Here is a 20,801-nt window from a genome sequence, read left to right on the forward strand (position 1 = left end):
GTAGTTAGTTGTCTAAGGCTAAATGATAAAATGCCCTGTATTTCAATCATCGAGCACTGTGACTATGCCGGGGTTGAAATACCGCTGCCAGGTACCAAAGGGGAATGCCCACTCTCCATAGTGTGCTAGGCCCAAGGTGGACATCAAATATTACTATAAAAATGGACTGATTCAAGTTCTTAAATGTATTAGATATCTAAAAAATATATTGAAATTGACGCCATTATTATAAAAAATATAATAAAAATAAAAAACTCGTTTTGAGGTTAATTTTCTATATAAATACCTCAAGAACTTTTCTTTTTTTAATGTTTAAGATGTTCCTAATGTATTTTTATCCAATTGTAGTTATTAGGGTATAAAAAACACACATACTTCTTTAAATATCTATATTATTCTATTTTTTCTTCATCTTCATACACAATTAGTAAATCATCTAAAAATAGCACAGGAGAGCATATACACGGTTTTAAATCTCGGTCAGGTTAAAACCACAATTCACACAATGGTTTTCAGCCGTAGTATGAAACGTTATTGATAAAAGCAAAATAAATCGAAGAAAAATCAAAACACATCCATTTTGAACGCAAGCACAAGCAGCAAGCGAAGTCTCAGTCAGTCAGATTAAAATCAGTGTTGTCAGTATAAAGAAAAATAATTACATGAAATTCATATATCGATCATTTTTTTAAATAACCGATATTGGATTTATTTCTTAATCTTTTTTTTACGAGTACACATTATATTTTATTTTTAATGTTTTTGTTTTAGTTGTACATATTTAAATAACAATACAAGTTAAGTTTTTTTTTATTGCTTAAATGGGTGGACGATCTCACAGCCACCCTGGTGTTAAGTGGTTACTGGAGCCCACAAACATCTACAACGTAAATGCGCCACCCACCTTGAGATATAAGTTCTAAGGTCTCAAGTATAGTAACAAGTTAAAGTCCAATGGGTATGTCTTTGATGTTATTTTATGTGCTTAAAATCGATTAAAATCGATTGATTAATGATAATATTCAAAATGATTTATTTATATGTTTTTTTTATATATGTACTTAAAATGTTTACTTAATACGTAAAAGGTTTTGAAGCTGGCAATATTTTTCCCGCAAAAATAAAATTCTTGTTTTTTTCAATAGAGTTACTTTTTTTAAACTACTTATTGTAAACTGTAGTGGCGCTTATTTGGAAGAAAGTAAATGCATATTTATTTATGACAAAATTAATGCACTAAGTATTTTTTCTCTAATCTATTGTCCGCTTTGGGCCTGAAATGGGCCGTCCCCTTTTCTGGGGAAATACTTACTTAGCTGGTATTTTATAAGAAAAAATTGTACTTGCTTGTGGGACTTGAACACCGACTCAGTTGCATTGCTTGATCCGATTGCACAGGGCGTCTTATCCTTTAGGCCGCGACGACTTCATGCATTCCGGTTCGTAGAGTGAGACAGTTGATATGTTTACAATTCATTTGAGAGTACGACCTTATATCTGAAGGTATGTGACGGCATTTACGTTGAGATGTCTATGAGCTTCCGAAACCATTTAACGCCACGTAGACCAAGAGCTCGTTCACTCACCAATGTAATAAATAAACATAAAATAACATTTCACGAAATCTTATTCGATATACCTACCTACTATTGTCATAAACAAATCTTTCCGTTAACAATGTTTTCTTTTCACGTGTTTTAGTTAGTTAGTTATTCACGTTGTTATATCGAAGTTAAAGACAATGCTGTCGCGGTTGAAACGAAGGGACGGGGACCAAGTTATTATAACTTTGCTCGTTCACCACACCTCGTCACACACCCGTTCCAAATCCCGCATAATAATACCTGAAACTCCTATAATGTGCGGTTCACACTTCTAAAATATTGGGACGTGCGAACCAAAAGATACGCTGACAATGACAGGGGTTGTCGAATGCCATTAAATGTTACGAAAGTGGACAGATGGTAGAGGTCGGGCGGAGTACGATGGTCAGTTTTGTAGTACATTTATTCCGTCACGATATACTGTGCTTAAAAATAACAACACACTTAAAATTTCATGTTTCAGTCATAAAATGTTGGATATGAAATGACAAAGGATTAAAGGAACGATAACATTGCAGAAATGTCATCATTAAGGCGAGGGAGATGAAACCCACAATTCGCCCGCATATTAGGTCAAGATTAATTGCCCCTAACATCATCTGTCAACCCGAAGGGACATTCGTGGACGTTTTGTTTGCTGTACAAATCGCGTTACATATCGGTCTTGTAGAAAATTGTACATGTATAACGTGGATCGATTTAAAATGGAAATAATTAAAATACAACATGAAAAATGGAACATACGATAGGACATTCAAAGTGAATTCAAGGGTTACAAAAGACTAATCATTTGAGTATGTTACAAACATTTGAATTTTGCACAAGAATGATTGATGCACAGCATTTAGTATTTATTATAATCGAATCCCATTAATTATTTCTAAGGTGAGTTAGTATTAAAATTCATAATCATCCTAATCTCTTTAGGTCCAGCAGAGGTTACCTAAAGTGCTTTTCAATCACATTCCTTCCCGGGGGTTACGCATCACCCAGGAAAAGTGTGAATTAAGATATAATTATTATTATTCATTTCTTTTATTCATAGCGTTACAGAGTGTATTCGAAAACGTTGTTGTCTATGTCTGTTACCTGATTATTTAATTTGCTAAATGCACGCTGCAGGCCGTACAACAATCAAGGGCTAATTGTGATTCCGCTAATTTGCATTGGCGTGACGACTTGCCTCCAGTTGCCAGCCGACGCTTCTGTTTGTTTTACTTCTCTCATTTCCACTAACGTTTATTTGCGTTACATTTACAAACGAGAAATACTCGAGATAAAATTAGCATTGTTTATTTTGTCCGATAACGTTTATGCGATTGAATAGTTTTTACATTAAATTTTATCTATTCATTTTGAAATCTTAACATTAGAAGCTGCTTATGAATCATCCTATAGCTGGTTGCTGTGAATTATTGCCACTTAGTCGTATCTAGTTGATGAAAGACAATCAGTTCTTGTTTCAATATTGATTTCGTGTTTCTACATAAATTACGGCTATGAATTATAGCGTTAGATTATAACAAACGTTGCGGATGATATCTCCACAGCAGTTCTGAAGACACGTCTTGCTTGATTCAAATAATAAAGGTCAAAAATGTCGAAAAGAAACTAAGATAGAAATTGCATCTGATATGTTCACAAATTTTGAGCTTTTCATTCCGTTATTTGCTTTAGTAATAGCTTTATTCTTATCCGCAGATGAGAATAATTAACTATCATCATCATCATCATCATCAACCTTAAACAAAAAATAATCAGGATGTAGTTAGGCACTTTTTCGTTTATTAGAATAGTTTTAAATTTTTTGTTCTGGAATGAAGTTTTCTAACGCGACTTGTAGTAGAGGTTGCCTAATAGACATTGTCACGTTAAAGACAACGTTAAAAATGAACGCTCTTTACTTAAGCAAATGTGACCATGTAAAGAATAAAAGGACTCTCGGTTTTTTCGCAGATATATAAATAAAATTTGCTGCAATAGGTGGGCCGTTAATCCGTCTATAAGTGATCAGTAAAAAAGACGAGCGATTTGTTTAAAAAAATGTATCTGTCATAATATTTGAACTCAAGAAGAGCACACAATTTGATATGAGTACAGCAGAAGTCTTAGCCTTTAGGAACGAACTCTTTAAAAGCACAATAGTGTTGCAATACAGGGACAAGACAGTTTTTGTTGTGAACAGCAGCGTTGAACCTAAATTATACAAACTACGCTGACTATATGAGATTACAGGAAGTTTATGCAAGACATTATCCGAGGACAACGACATCGCATACCAAACAACACCTTCAACGTCGGAGTGGACGACCTCTGTCGCTTCCAAAATAAAAATTCTCTCCATAGTTTTCTCACGCCAAAGACATCTAAACGAATCCGTTGGTTTTTGTTTCAACTATAATATAATTTATTAATCGTATCTAATATACGATTACGATTAATTTGCTTACATAAAGGAAAAGCAATAGCGTTTTCCGTTAATGACGTCGGGTAGGGCGTGAGCCCGGGACGTGGACGCGTGATAATCTCCCAACCATTAGGCCCGACCACTCGCTCGCAAATCGTCCGCATATTTTGCCCAAGATTAATTGTTCTCGAATATCATCTATCACGGTGAGCTCTCTCGTGACCGTCACTGGCAGTGCGTACGACATTTTATTTGAGATACAATGGCTCTACAACAGACCTCAGCGGTTGAGGTAATTAAATAATTGTGAAAATAATGACACGCCACAAAATCAAAATTTACTTACGAGTTTTTTTTTTGTATTAGTGTTACTATAATTTCATTATTTTTCTTCAGGAGAGTGAAATTTGTTTTCAAAATATACCTACAAATGTAAGTAGACGATTGAATAGGTTTATGAACAGGAAATTAGTAAAAAAGGATTTGAATTACAAAACAATTTACGTTGCAGTTATAAAGTAAAACGTGTTTTATCGTAACATTTACATATTATCATTGTAATACTCCCTTATTCCAATTTTGTTACCCGGCATAAGGGGATCACGGACTTTCCGAAAAGATAAATCCGTAGTTAAAAATAGTCCCGGCGAGTTTATTGCGCAACGGACAAGAACAAATTGAGTCAATCTTTTTTTGCCAGAGACGAAAAACCGAAACGCTTCACATTTTCAACGTGTAAAGTTCGAATATCAATCAGTCGACCTTTTTTCAATAACGTTACCACAGGGATCCCTTTAGAACCAATTTTTCGAGTAATTTCGCTCTTAGATCCGGGTGTCCATTGGCTTTCAGCGATATTGAGTTTGTTATCGAACAATGAAAAATTCTTCACCACAGAATAATGTAAGCTCATTTCAGTTCGTCACGCTAATAAATAGCTTGTGCTGTGCGCGAGCTCCATTGGCAAGGACTTTTAAGAAAATATCTCTTTGTGATTCGGAAATAAAGGTGTTTTGGAAATGGTTTAAAATATAATTTTAAACTTTTTTTTTGCATATTACACATTGTTGACGGAAGGGACCTCGAATATATAAAAAAAAACAATTTCAGTGAATCAGTTCATCTAGAAGCAAAACTAAGGTAGAGGAAGTATTATAGACATAAGTTGCACAATGCGGTAATGGGTCCGAGTCTAAAAGAGACTTCGCAATTATAGTCTTGAGTAACTATTACTCATTAAAAATGTACGGTTTTTTTATAAATGAACTCAGAACAGCTCTGTGCAATGTTGTGTCTGACTCCTTAACATAGATACATGATTTCGTATGGTAATGTTGGTAGACGATTAAGCGGTCCAGCTCCTTTTAAAGCAGTTTGTAACTTTTCCCTTTCTGCTGCTTTCTGATTGTTAGTGGTGAACACCAGATCCAACAACCCGGGGGCAGGAAAATGGTATGAAGGCAGGGATTTCAAACCTCTGGCTTTGTAAAATTATCCTATTGTATTAATGACATTACGAGTATTAGTGCATTTAAGGTATTTGCCAGTTTCCTTTTATTTTATAATAGCTACTTCTACAGGTACACTTGGGACATTTAAAGCTTGTTTGATTATGAATAATCACACTTTATCTCTTTCTTTTAGTACGGTTGTTTCTATTTAATAACGCCATTGTGCGAATGCATTGTCGTCTGAGCGGCAATGTCGTGTCGTGTTAAGGCTGCAATGTTATTAAATGAAGTCTGGTAGTCTGACCGACCATGCGTGTCGTGATGCAAACCTTGACGATGTAAACGTAATCCATAACGCAGTACACAAATCAATCGCGTGTCTAGGAAAGCGAATTTGATGACATTTCTTGATGCATTGTGCATAAAAAAATGAACAGTATCATGAGTACTCGCACTAATAATTTTTTTTTTATTCTTTATTGCTTAGACATCTACAGCGTAAATGCGCCATCCACCTTGGGATATAAGTTCTAAGGTCTCAAGTATAGTTACAATGGCTGCCACACCCTTCAAATCGAAACGCATTACTGCTTCACGGCAGGGTGGTACCTACCCGCGCGGACTCACAAGAGGTCTTACCACCAGTCAATTTTATTAGGTCAATCGTGAACATTTGTTAGGTACGAATTTCATTCGAAAAATTGGTACCCGTCTGCGGGATTCGAACACCGGTGCATCGCTAGATACGAATGCACCGGACGTCTTATCCTTTAGGCCACGACGACTTCAAGACTTCATGAAGTAGTTTGAGTAAAGTCGATTTCCTACTACGGATGACGGGGAAATTGTGGCAGCAAGTAGTTCTGTGTGAAGGCGTATCGGTAGTTCTCTGCCAGAATACCATCATGTAAGATTGTCTGGCTTCTTTGATAAAATATTTACGTAACGTGTGAGTACACGAGTGTTTTAAGGATCCTGTTAGAATAGCATTTCTATTGTTACGGCATGAGCGACAGTTGCCGGCTAATTAATAGAGAGAGCTTCATCAAGTCGTTGGTTCATCTTATGAAAGGATCGAGTCATCCAGTTCGCGTTACCAGATAAATATACTGAAATCTAATATTCATTTCATCAAAAGGAGCGATAATAAAATAATTTTATTATTTATTTTACAAGTAACAAATACCCACTAAGCCATTAACGTACATTTTTTCACGAACAATAAAATAAGTAATCAAACCTTATAACTCGTTCGTGATGTGAATAAGGACTTATGATAAGGCATCGAGAGAATACTGATATAAAGAATGAAAAGGATATAGAGCCGCACTTTTTGCGGGTGAATTTTATAGCCTAAGCGTTCGTAGTGGACCGAAAAACTATGGTAAAGGCTATAAATAACAGCAGCATCGTATAAAAAGCTGATGTCGATAAGTTGTACGACGTGAAATGATAGCGGTTAGATACTCAATTTTTACAAAATGAAAATGAATCTTTGCCGCTCAAATATTATTTATTTTTCATAGATCTTTATAGGTCAAAACGGTGACTAACATTTAGTTTTTATACTTCTTAGGTGTGTGTGAACGAGCTGACGGCGTACATGGAGTTAAATAGTTACCGGAATCTGTAAAAATAGCTTGAATGTCGTCACCCAAGTTGAAAAATTTCGAAAACTCAATTATATTGTATAAAGGCTGTTCTACCCTTTAAAACAAAGCAGCGGAAATAAGCAGGAATGTGGTACTTACCCGTACGAGGGTACGGTACGCCCTACCACCAATAATAAACGTACATGGTTAACTACATCAAATTGTGGTTATATTCGGACAACAAATAATTTAAGGTTTTCAAAAAAAAAAAAATAATAATACATAAGCTAGATATTATGTGAATGTGAAAGCTGAGGTACCTAAATACGCTTGTATGAAAAGTAAAACATATACAAAAATAAAAATATGAACTGAATGGTATCATCATTATTTACAAATTTACAGATTTAGTAGGATAGAAAATTGTTTCAATATCGTCTAATAATCAGGAAATCGGTTGACATGGTAACTGATAAATTCGATGTAATTCTATCAAGAAATACGGCAAAAAATTATAAAAATCATCAACGTGCGCCAACGAAACAACACTAAAGTATTACAAAATCTATCTTTACTTAGAATTTACTAAGTAATTTGTACAAATTTGAAAAAAAAGAACTTACCGTCTTCAAGTAGATTTCATTGGCAGATATTAATTAAACGACGATAATTAATAAAATATTGTTGATTATAAATGTAATAACGCTAGAAAAACCGTTAAATACTATATCATTAAACACATTAAAATTTAGATAGCAAAGAGGAAGCAACACTTATTGTCACACATTACGTGCGCGTATCACGGTCGAGATCGCGTCTGGCGATGCCACCGTTCTATCGCGCGTCAGAGAGCGTACTGAACTGAAACTAACTGAAGCTTCTGTGAAGGCCGAGTCTCGATGAAAACCGACCTACGGATATCACTGAAACGAGCTCGCAGGGCGGGCGAGGCTACGAGTCGAGCGCTACGGACTACGACTTTTATTCAAATTAGCTATTTTACCTCTCAAGTCTATATTTCGTCCATAACATTAACACTTAAAACTGACTGAGTGACTTCTAACACGAACACTGAAAAACTTTTAGACGAAAAGAGGAATTGCTTTGAATTATATTAGAACATTTCCTGAATAACAAAAATATTTGCAATTATCTTATTTCGAGTTTAACCTAATTAGATTTGTACGAATGATTTCCAGCGTAAAATAATTCGAACACAAATATCCAGCGAGGAACAAGGAAAATTATTTTACACGAAAAATTAGGCGCGTTCCGACCATGACAGTCCATCTATTCGGTGCCGGCGAGTTGCGCCCACCCCTACGATACAAGCGGCACGCTCCGACCCGATTAATACTAAGCACGCCAATAAATATTGATACTGGCTTCTTTGTCTTGCACAGAAGATTCGTTCCCTTATATTAATGGGATGTTCACGTTTACTTGACAAATCACGCACCATATGATATGTTTCGCGAAACTATAGTGTCTTTTTTGTTGTTGTTGATAATATTACCTTTCAAAACAATTCCTAGGACAGTGCAAGCACGATTTAGTATGTAATTATTCATTTACTCTTAATTTTTTGACATGTAACATAAAATAATAAACAAGTATTATTATTCTTATAAGGAATAAGATTACTTTGACTGTTGTACTTTAAAATAAATATTTTAGTTCGTGCAGGGATTTTAGCACGTAGACGTATGTTTGTGAATTTAACTAATTTATCTTCCTTTATGTTACGTACGTTAGTTACCCTAAGCTTGTGCTGTTCACTTAAAATAACATTAAAGTCACGTTGTTGGAAAATTACTCGGAAAAATAATGAACATTAGGTCACAGACGAAGAGCGCAATGCGATGGCGCAATGGTGACTGCTTTATTTTACTAAAACACTTAAAACAATTAACTACGACTGTGATTTAACTACAAAAAGAGAGCAAGTTATTTAGTGCAGAGCTTAACAAATAGGTGAAATTTAAAACGCTTTGTGAATGTGCACTTTTAGAAGCGATTCAAAGTTAGACAAAAACTTGTTAAAGATTGTCTGCATCTTCGTTGATGACTTTGTGTAACATATTTCTATAACTGTAATGATCATAATCCCCGTCGGTTATTAAGATACATTAATAGATAAATAAAATAACAATAAATAAAATAAAATACAGTTTGTAACGTCATACTCATTTGATATGATTTAATTGACTATTTTATAACGTGATGTACTTTTACAGTCGGCTCGGTACCATCTCGTGGAATTTACATGAAGCGAGGAACTGAACCCGGAGGCCTACCTTTTATTGGCCTATTAAACTCAATAAGGACTTTAAGGAAGCAGTAAATCATTGAGTTATCCTCGCGTTGACTATGTTTTCGTAATAAAATAGCTATAAAATTTATTTGAAATGATTGATAGTTATAAAGCAAGCACATTAAATGAAATTCAACGGCTCAGTAGTATATTGTTTCACACTATTATCGTAACATAAATTGGTATTACGTGCCAAGCGGCTTCATTCGTTTTTCATAACAATTAGCGAACGAAAGTGAATTTATTTCAGTTACAAGATAACAATGTGACGAATGTATCGTGTTTGTAATAAAATTTATCATTTGGAGGTATGTTTATTGCATGTCAGTTTGTGTTCACGCTATCTTTGTGAGCAGTCGGTATGAATCAAAGCACGCACAAGAAAACACTGTCGCTCTCTCGAATTAAAATTCAATTTTATTATTTAATAATTCTAAACACTTTACAAGTCATATTCAATAGTATATGCATGAATGCTTTTACACCTATGAGTTTTAAATTTATTTTTTATAGTAAAGAAGAACCACTGTCAATTTCTCAGATTAGGTGTCGTCGATTGACTTCAAGAGAAGGCTCAAATTACAGATTGTAGAAAACTCCGTGTAGCGTCGCTCCAGTATACTTACAGTATAATTAGTGGTGGTAGGACCTCATGTGAGTTCGCACCGGTAGGTGCCCCCTCCTGCCTATTTCTGCTGTGAAGCAGTAATGCGTTTCGGCTTGAAGGGTGGGGCAGCCGTTGTAACTATACTGAGACTTTAGAACTCATACCTCAAGGTGGGTGGCGGCATTTACGTTGTAGATGTCTATGGACTCCGGTAACCACTTAACACCAGGTGGGCTGTGAACTCTTCCACTCAGTTAAGCAATAAAAAAATTAAAAAATAAAATCAAACTAGTTCCATTTCTGTTATGAATGGGTGAATTCGCGCGCCTGGTGCTTACCAGAATGCCGTCACTCACCCTTGAAACATGAGATCGAAGTTGTACTGTGTAACGGCATTCCCACCTATCAACCTGTAACGCACGATTACGTCAAAGATCATTACAAATGTTATGTGCTCCGGGTTTTCAGGTACTATAGGTGAACATAGCTCCAGTGGCGAGTGATGCATCGAAGTAGCAACAGACAACAATTTTACTTCTCCGTCCTTCCAAAAAACTAGCGATCCACTTACAAAATCTCTTGGGGTGTCGTGACCCTGTGGAACGCCTTTGCGATATCGAGACACAAAGCTTCTTTCTGTTTAATAACTCTAAAATTTGCTCCTTTATGTTCTGTTATTCAATATAAACTGGATTTTACTGTTATATCGATGATGATACATTTTGATGAGAAAATTGCATTATAATTTGTTAGATTGAAAAAATGAAACGATGCAGACGAAGGAAAACGGAAGGCAAACGAAAGATACAATATAGAAAAAAGGAACATTGTTGGAGCAATATAATATGAGACTATTATTAGATTCGAGGAATTGGATTATCCGAAATAATAGCCCAAAGTTCATTATATGAGCCGGCGAACAGTGAAATTCGGGTTGAGGTTTAAAATCCACAATGCACATAGAGATTCATAATTTTATGTTTAAATCTTTCATTTTAGAATACATTTTCAAAAACTTTACTGTTTTGTTTCCAAGAATCTTAGCCCCTTTTAATACTACGCTTGTGTCATTACTCGTACGTAGAAAGTTTCTTATTATTACAACTGAAGCTTTTCACCGTCTTTCGAGGAAGCAACGGTGCTAGTCATCTTACGGAAAGCTTTCAGGTCTGAAACTAATAATGGCTGCTCCATTCAAATCGTCTTTCCTTGCAATAAGCCTTTATATAAATCAATGGCGTATTTCTGTTTTCTGACAAAAATATTTATATACACGATGCATATACGGGCCATCGTATGTACCAGGTCAAGCCTATGGTGGATACAGACATAAAGATGTTCTATCTAAAAAGAGACAAAAAATCACGTTTAACCTTTTCAGGGATAAATTTTTTGAAGTACTACTAAAAACTGAATTTAATTTATTATTTATCGCGATTTATTCATTTTATATTAAAAACAATCCAATATGCAAAAATAATATAACAAACATAGTGAATAGTCATTTAAAAATAAAGTCCATATATGTGGCCCTTTGGCGGAGAATAAAAAATTTAAATAATTTAAAAAAAACAAACGTACACACACAAGTACCAAGGTTCTTGAGGAGGTTAAATTCAAATTTTCGGGTTACGAATTTTTTAAAATTCAACCATTTGCGGAATCGTATGTCTGCGAGGCACGACAGTTTCGCATTACTCTGTAGTTGAAAGAAATAATAAAGCTCCTGCGTAATTTTCGTCGAAACATGAGCGAATTTTTCTCGAAACGAGGTTAACATGGAATGAAAGAGGCCTTTGTCGTCACTACTCGTATTTGTGCTCAGTAAAAACGATTTTATAGAGGAGAGAATATTGATGGTATCGACGTTGCTTGATTGAACGTCTGCACAAATAGATAGGGCCGTTCGGACTAAGCACACCGGTGCATAAGCTTCAGGGTTTTGTGACGGAGCGAATAAGCCGCTCAGTCGAAGTGGTCGTTGCCGTGAGATCGTGCGACCTTAGAAAAGAAAAGCTTTACCGTGCGCAGTGTGATTATATTGTTATAAAAATATCACATTCGGTTCGTACTCTATGAAAATGTTTATACATTTATCAACCTTATTCTTCCTTATATAAAAAAAATGTATTCTATGTACAATACATACAGGAGGTGTTCTCCGTTACTTTTTACTAACTGGTTTTATTAATAAACTTGATTTTTACTCGTGATTTCTCGTGAAAATCTCATACATTTATTTGCCATAAATTCAGTTTTGGGCGTATGTGTTTCAGCAAATATTTTGTGTTTATATTAATTATTCGATCAACACAATATATAAATTTGCAGCAAATGAGAATTTTCAAAAGCGAAAGCCGTAGTGGAGTGCAACGAGCAAAACTTTTTTCATAAAAGTATAGCGAACCAGTGGGTTGCGAAGAAATAGCGCAAGCAAGTGAACAGTTGTCGAGGTTACTTATTAACTTTTATAACTGTGCTGTTATTCTTATTTTTTCTTAGTTCAAAAGATATGTCTATTATGTATGTATGATTTAAACTACTCATCAGTAATTCAGAAAGTTTTCCACTTGCTGTTTTCCGTATTGTCAATTCATACAATATAATAGCCGAAGTTTTTATGCATGCTAATTTCTAGAATACAGTAATGGCTAGTTTGTGATTATCATTTTCAAACGTTTCACAGAAACCAATAAACTAAAATATGATTGGTTTAAGTCAAGTTTTGGATTATTTTTTTATAGCATACGTGGTAGGACGAGCTCACAGCCCACCTGGTGTTAAGTGATTACCCGAGCCCATAGACATCTACAATGTAAATGCCGTCACCCACCTCGAGACACGAGTTGTAAGGTCTCAGTTTTAACAGTACAACGACTGTCCCCCCTTCAAACCGAAACACATTACTGCTTCACGGCAGATTTAGGTGGGGTGGTGGACCTTCCTGTGCGGACTCACAAGACGTCCTACCACCAGATAGATAATAGAACTTTTTTTTCCATTAAGGTGAAAGTTGCAGTCAAATAATCAAATACTGGAAGGCAAATTAAAAACGAACAAGAATGCATAAATTAAATAAACGATATTTCCAACTAGCGCACCAAAGTGACAATGCCAAGAACGCAGACTAAAGTTTTTTCATAAATGTGCAAGGATCGTAAAGGCAAGCGAGCAGCTGACGACTGGCTCCCGGCAATGCGATGGGCCGCTCCGCGTAAGACTTTCTGGCGGACGTGTTGAAACCGAGATATCTTGAAAATTTTATCCCGAGCTCGAGGCTATATGAATAAAACAGGAACTGTTAACATTTTCCTTGTCAATTTTATTTGATGTGGGAAGACTTGTTCACTGTCCATCTGATTTTAACCGGTTACCGTTGCCTACCTTGAGACATGGTGTATTGTATCGCATTGACAGACTATCTCTTTACACCTATATGCAGGAAAATACTAGACGGTGGATAATACGCGTACGGGCTTTTATTTGAAGTGGGAAAAACCAGTTAGCTATAATCTGTTAGTAGTTATAATCTGTCTATAAGCAGTTATCTGTAAGAATGACTTATAAAAATACATTATTTAGAACTATAATCATTGACGAAAAAAACGTTGACAACATATTTGAATTACGGAAATGAGAATTATGGACATTTTAATGTAGCATAAAATGCTAAATTTAATCCCAAAAGACATTAATTCTGAAACTTGGGCCAGCATTAGATAGCTAGCTATAATTGGATTCGTTAGCATTACAACAAACGGATTGTCGCGTCCAACTAAATCAAACTTTGTTTCCTGCGAGAGTAACTGTCGAGTTGCCGTCGTTACGGGAGACATTGGGGACGAAGCGTGCTAACCCATTTCAGCTCATTACTATTTGTTGTGCTTGTCAGAGATACTCCATTGAAACGGCTACTGATTTCTCCTTTCTTCAATTTTGACTTGTTTTAAATAGGTACTAATTTCTCCTTTCTTCAATTGTTTTAAATAGGTATTGCTATTACATTTAAAGCTTATAATGTAAGGAATGCTAACACTTAACTTACTAATTAAAATTAGTTTTCTGTTTCAATTGATTTTTAACTGATATCTACAATCTTGATTTTTTGGTAATATCGTACTATATGTACATACGGATCATACATTGACTTTGATTTTCCATTGCCGTAATTTTCATTTTATTGTTTCGAATTTACCATATACCAAGGTAATTGTATAAATTTTTCGACTTTGTCACTTTTGCTTTGAGTTTCACGTGGTTAGGCGAGTTCATTTCCCACCTGAAGGTATGGTTATCAGAGCCCATAAAGCCAGTCACAAATGTAGATCTAAAACATATTTTAACAACAACACAAGATACGGAGACGATAATGCAATTTATTTTGATTTCCTTATATCCTCTAATCTATTAAAATGTTTCAATCATAGTTAACACTATTATGTTATTGTTGATTCGGTCACGTCAAAAATGTAAATTTATTTTGTTTTGTTACACTCGGAATGCTATTATATAACATATAAGACTTTATTTTAATATGTATAAGGAACGATCAATAAATATATACAACAAAATATGTTCTAAAACACAAAGCAATTAATGAAGAAAAAAACAGCACACACAACACTGGAAGTAGCCATGCGAATCGAACAATTAAGAGAGAGTGATTCTCGCGAAAGTGAAATCATACTACATATACTGGGTCCGCTTATTATAATGTTACGAACACAAATAATGTCATCGCGAATTGATTAAACTAAAATTAGGCTAAGCCAAGCTCTTTGAATAGATAAAATTGTTACCTTAAGAAATGACAGACATCTTGATTTAGAAAAATATAACAAAAGCTTTTAATGCGCTGCTCTGAAACATAATAGCTCTGAGCATAAGGCACAAATCTTGAACAGGCGTCGTCACTTAAAATAAACTGGCACGATTTCAAGTGGCGCAAACCTGAATGCAAAGTATTCAGTTCATCAAAACCAGATGTTACCGAGCCCTACGTAAACACGGACGTTTACGCATACGATTCAAGCCCTATTATGTGTGTTCATAAAACTCCAAGCATAATAAAATAAGCAGAGGATCTCTGATCAACCTTCCGCTTTTCCGCAAACACCAATGTTTACTTGGTGGAGAGTCAATATCTCTTTTTTTAGGAAAGATAATAACGAATTCTAATTAATTTTACGGTTGTAGAATTTATTTAAGACATACTTTTTATTTTAAGAACGGCACGAATAAGATTTTTTTATTTTTTTTATTTGCTTAGTAGTGTGGACGAGTTCACAGCCTACCTGCTGTTAAGTGGTTACTGGAGCCCATGGACATCTACAACGTAAATGCGCCACCCACCTTGAGATATAAGTTCTGAGATCTCAGTATAGTTACAACGGCTGCTCCACCCTTCAAACCGAAACGCATTACTGCTTCACGGCAGATATAGGCAGGGCGGTGGTACCTACCCGCGCAGACTCACAAGAGGTCCTACCACCAGTAAAAATAATAATAATAAAAGTAATAAAATAATAATAGTCCAATATTCAACATTGTCACGTTCAAATTTTGCAAACCAATTAGTACACCTTTGAAAAAATGCCTGCTAAATTAAATATATAAGGAACTAATAATAGCTAAGAATGTTAGGACAGAATAAAGGTTCGACGACATTAAACGTTTTAATATTATAATTTTATAAACAAACAGTAGATGTTGGCTGAAATCCAAGTGGGTTGGGCCGCCGGCGCTACCGCCAACACTCGCATTTAATATGCTGCTGCTCTATCGGCAGAACGATCTACGATTTCTGTAACTGTTATGAGATCCGTAATATCTGGACTAGACAGTTTGGTACTAACGACCTTAATCGAAACTTATGCCAAGTAATTGTATCATCACATACTACGGCTGTTCTTGACAGCTTAGTTTACGACACTTAACTTCATATTTTCATTTTAAAATTTAAAAGAAAACTGTTTCAGAACGTAATTTCGTGTTTAAATGTATTTGTATGTCAAATTAAAAGTAGTTTACCCAGATGTTTTTTTTTAAATCTATTTTTAATATTATAAAGCTGAAGAGTTTGTTTGGTTAAACGCGCTAATTTCAGGCACTACTGTTCCGATTTTAAATTTTTTTTCGTTGTTCGATAGCCCATTTATTGAGGAAGGCTATTATAGGCTTTATAACATCACGCTAATAAGAGCGGAGCACTAATAAAGAATGTTTTAAAATTGGGTTTTTTCCTTGTGAGAGCCTCCTCTGCGTGCGCTGCGGAAACGGTTCAAGTTTCGCTAAAATAATGTATGACAGAATTTTTCTCCTTCAAAAATTCTAAAAAAAAGTGACGGCATATGTCTATATTTTAAGATTGACTCACTATAATCTTTTTTATGCTAACCAAATTTCATCTAAATAAAATAAAGCATTATTTGTGAAGATGTTTTTATAACATGATTTTTTTATAGCCCTTGTAGGCAGACGAGCATACGGCCCACGCGATGGTGAGTGGTTACCGTCGCCCATGGACTTCAGCTATGCCAGGAGCAGAGCCAAGCCACTGCCTACCGCTTAATACTCTCCACAAGCCTCGTTTGAAGAAGGACATGTCATAGCGCTCGGAAAACACCGTGGAGGGGAGCTCATTCCATAACTCGATGATACGTGGCAAAAAAAACCTCTGCAAACGTACTGTGGATGACCGCAGTGGCTCCAAGCAGTACCTATGGATGAATTCTACTCCGGTGGCGAGCGGTGCGATGGTAAAAACGAGATGATGGTATAATCTCGAATAATTTCGCAGAGCACTCCCCATGGAGCATACGGTACAAAATACAGAGGGAACGGAAATCCCTCCGCAGACCCAGGGGTTCCAAACGATCCGTGAGAATGGGATTAAAATTAATCCTTATTCAAATAAATAAGTTATTCATTACAAGTATTTAATTTTAAAGAAATTTGCCCTTTACATCATTTGATTTCAATGAGTATCTAAGAAGATATCGCAGTTTTAAAATAACATCGCGGCAAAATAATGATCAAGCGCGTAATAATGACGTAGGTACAAGGCGCCGGCCGGCCAGTTCGCGCGCCGCAGAATATGAAGATTGACAAGAAACACACAAATCACTTCAAGTTAGGCTTTGAAAATTGTAGATTTTTCTCGATTTCTCCAGGAGCCCATCATCAGACCCTGATCCTTATGCTTATAGAACCATTTGGGAAGTCTACCCTTTCGAACAAAAAATAAAATAAAAAATAATTATCAGTACCGGTTCAAGCATTTTCGAAAAATCGGTGAACGTACATAGATAAAAAAATAGTGGTCGAATTGATGACCTCCTCTTTTGTAGTCTGTTAAAAAGCGTGATTTTGGTACCTTAAATAGCTCCTTAACATTCTATTCAAGGAGAAGATGAAATAGAACCTCAACGCTATCAGCATAGGTAGGAGATTAAAACATTCTATTATTCAAAAACATTTTCACCTTCTACGTAAATGAAGTCGCAGGTAAAATTTAGCGTTATCCCAAAGTAACTATTCCACGGAGACGCCCGCAAGCGAGTTGTACCATATAATACTTAATACTAATACTATAAAGAGGAAAGATTTGTTTGTTTGTTTGTTTCGAATAGGCTCCGAAACTACTGGACCGATTTGAAAAATTATTTTTCCATTAGAAGCCGACATTGTCCCTGATGAACATAGGCTACTTTTTAAAAAAAAAAAATTATTTTATTTTTTTGGTTTCATGTGTGTTTTAATGTTTCCGAAGCGAAGCAAGGGCGGGTCGCTAGTACCATATATGAAGATAACATGACTGTCCACCTGCTATTACATATATACTTATCATGTTTACTGCTACGCGGCTGAAACAGGCAGAATGATGTGACTACTTACTCCCGCAGTCCCTGAATACTTCTTAGTGTAAATTATGAAAAAAATTCGAGTGTGGTACAATAATGTACGAGTTCTTAAAATATTTTAAAATAGATAGGGGTTCTATTAACCGTTTCAAATTTGAGGTCCAAACCACAGTCAGTCCAATGGTAGTGGGCCGATATAACTCGAGCTAAGTTGAAGGCTTCAATTACGTCGAGTGGGCTGTACACGCAGGTGACTCCTTAATTACAGGGTCGAAATTGAGCTGCCCATTCAACTGACACGTTTGCAAACGGATTATCATGACCTATATCCGTACCCTTTATATATAAAGCCTCGTTATAAAGCTTTCATTGTTTAAAGTCCAAATATCGGGGTCAACGTGAATTTTATATGTAAGCCGGTATTTTAAACACAAATCAGTGTGTTCATCCTGATTTTTATGCGCATAGATTTATTTACGAATACATTGCGACATATATTATTTCAAATATAAATTTGATATGTTCCCAATGCCTTGATAGTACCAGTAAAATAAAAGTTTTATGTACTGATTTGTCAGAAGAATATGAAAATTATAATTGAACATCCACCAAAAAGTTTTCAATACTCACGGGGTGTGATAGAGACAGGGAAGGTCTTAGATAAGACTGTCCTCCTTTTTTCAGAAATTAAATGTCCATAAATTTAACCTCTATAAACATATTATTACGTACTCTAACAAATATGGTCTTCTACTTACCTATGTCTACTACTCAGTCAGTTAGTTGGTGAGCCGGAGTGGGTAATTCCAACATGCCGCAAAGCAATCGTGCCATTCAGTTTGAAGTGGAGGACAGTCGTTTCTCAAATACAATTGAGATTACGGCTTCCTGTTTTAAGGAGGAGTGCAGTATTTAGGTAGTCATATACGTACGTATATGGGCTTCGGTAGCCACTGAATCCATGGACCATCTACACTAGTAAAATAGGGCAATATTTTAATGACATGTTATTTATAAAATTTCAAGTACGCAGTTGATATTTTGGGTTATATTTCATTTCATTATGAGTTTTGACTAGCTCGTCCTGTGCGCGTCATACTTTCCTTGTAAGGTTTCGGGTTTGAGTTTCATAACTTAAAGGTTTTGTTACCTAAATTTCTTTTTTATATGTTAAATAAATTATGAGAGTTCATTGTGTATCAAGTAAATAACAATGAATAAATACAAAGCTTGCTAATTATACATGAGTTATATAAGACACTGACAACTGCTAAGGTACAACAGTTTCATAACATCGTCTGTTTAATGTGTATAACTTAATTTTATATGTATAGTTATTTATGTGTCATAGACTTGGAGTCATCTGGATGGACTGACCATAATAACGAGATAGTTTATTAGATCGCGCAAAGAATTTTCTTACATGAAACTTGTTAGTTTAACTTTAATGGACCTTAAGTTGAAAAGTGTTACTGAAAACTAGAATTAATTTGTACGAGGGCAGATGAACTCAAAGCTTACCTAACAATAAAGGTAACTGAAAGTCATGTATACAAATTAAATGTCCCTTGTTACCTTGGATATCGCTCGCATCGCAATGGAACGCAAAAATAATAGAAGGTAATGTACAACAGCTTCACCAGGTCTACCCTCAACGATCCGGATACAAGACAGCTTCGCAGCAGCAGTAGGCGAGAAGGTGGTAGTGCATAGCCATTCAGACACGCAATACTCCTCTCCAGTACCAATATTCGCGCAAATTTAATGATTGAACTATGTCGTTTTTATTACACGATTTTATTCGTTTCAAGTTCTAAAAAATAAAAATCATAATTCGTGACAGCGTCGTGTAATATTTTGAAAATTAATAACCAACGATCTAAATAATTAGCCTTCAAACGTTGTGGGAAAAGTAGGTACATATTGTTATCTTATCTATTTACTTCCTATCTTTAGGAAAGTGTTTTTCTCCTCGTATTCAGATTATTAACACGAAGATGTATAAAATAGCATGATGCATTTTTAATTAACATTCATTTAAACTATATTTTGTAGTGACATTGTACATTTGTTGTTTATTCAATTACCTACCCCTGGAACGAGAAACTATAACGTTTCCTATTAAATGCTATTATTTTAATACCAAGTGTCTTTAATGTGTTTATTAAGGCAACGACTTACCATTTAAACAAGAAACGGGAGTCAATAACGACGGAAACCGTTCTCGGGGTTGACTGCTCCATTACGATAACAACCAATATACCATTTAAATGCACGAGCTCAACCATTAAATATTGAAGAGTTCCAGTGAGCATTGAATTTGAAATTAATTGAAGTTTATGTAAGTGTTAGTTATTATTCGAATATTAAAAAAACAGGCACACTCGTATGGAGACAATCACGGAGACTCGAAATATGGATCAAAATATTCCGAAAATCAATTAAAATTTATTCAATTATTTCATTATGTTTTATTGCCCTTATAGGCAGACGAGTATACGGCCCACCTGAGTTCAGCAATGCCAGGGGCAGAGCCAAGCCGCTGCCTATCGTAAATAGATTTTTGATTGGATTTCATCTAAACTATTAAAGTGGTTTTTACGAATGTTCCGTTATAACTACTGAACCATGCATCCGATTGACTTGAAACTTGGTATCCATGTAGAAAATACATGTACTTAATGGATAGGCTAATATTTATATGAGCGTTGGACTCCCTTCATCAGTCGCGGGAGCGTTAATGATGAGAATCTTTGTGGGGGTGAGAAATAATAATGTTAATTTTAAATGCCCAGCGAAGCGGACGGGTACAGTTAGTATGTAATAAAAGAGGAACTCAGGCCCACTCGTTGTTAACTTATTGCCACAGCACATAAGACATCGAAACGCGAATACTGTCACTAACTTTGACAAACCAGGTCATTCTTGAAGAGCTATCAAAGTGGAACGCAATTAGATTACTTC

At 35.4% G+C, this 20,801-nt stretch overlaps 1 protein-coding gene across 2 annotated transcripts in view; it reads right to left on the minus strand.

Moving 5' to 3' along the window:
* The window catches only part of LOC101743047 (bifunctional heparan sulfate N-deacetylase/N-sulfotransferase), a 103,670-nt gene that overhangs the window by 53,875 nt on the left and 28,994 nt on the right, over positions 1–20,801 (minus strand). Inside the window, exon 1 of one of the 2 annotated variants that reach the window (XM_004931907.5) lies at positions 7,678–7,924. The exons of the other annotated variant lie outside the window; for it this stretch is intronic. The gene's annotated coding sequence lies outside the window, so the exon portion shown is untranslated. Of the gene's footprint in view, positions 1–7,677; positions 7,925–20,801 lie in introns of those variants that run through there. 2 annotated transcript variants of the gene reach the window in all.

This window comes from Bombyx mori, chromosome 22 (genome assembly GCF_030269925.1).
Source record: "Bombyx mori chromosome 22, ASM3026992v2".
NCBI classification, from domain to species: Eukaryota; Metazoa; Arthropoda; class Insecta; order Lepidoptera; family Bombycidae; genus Bombyx; species Bombyx mori.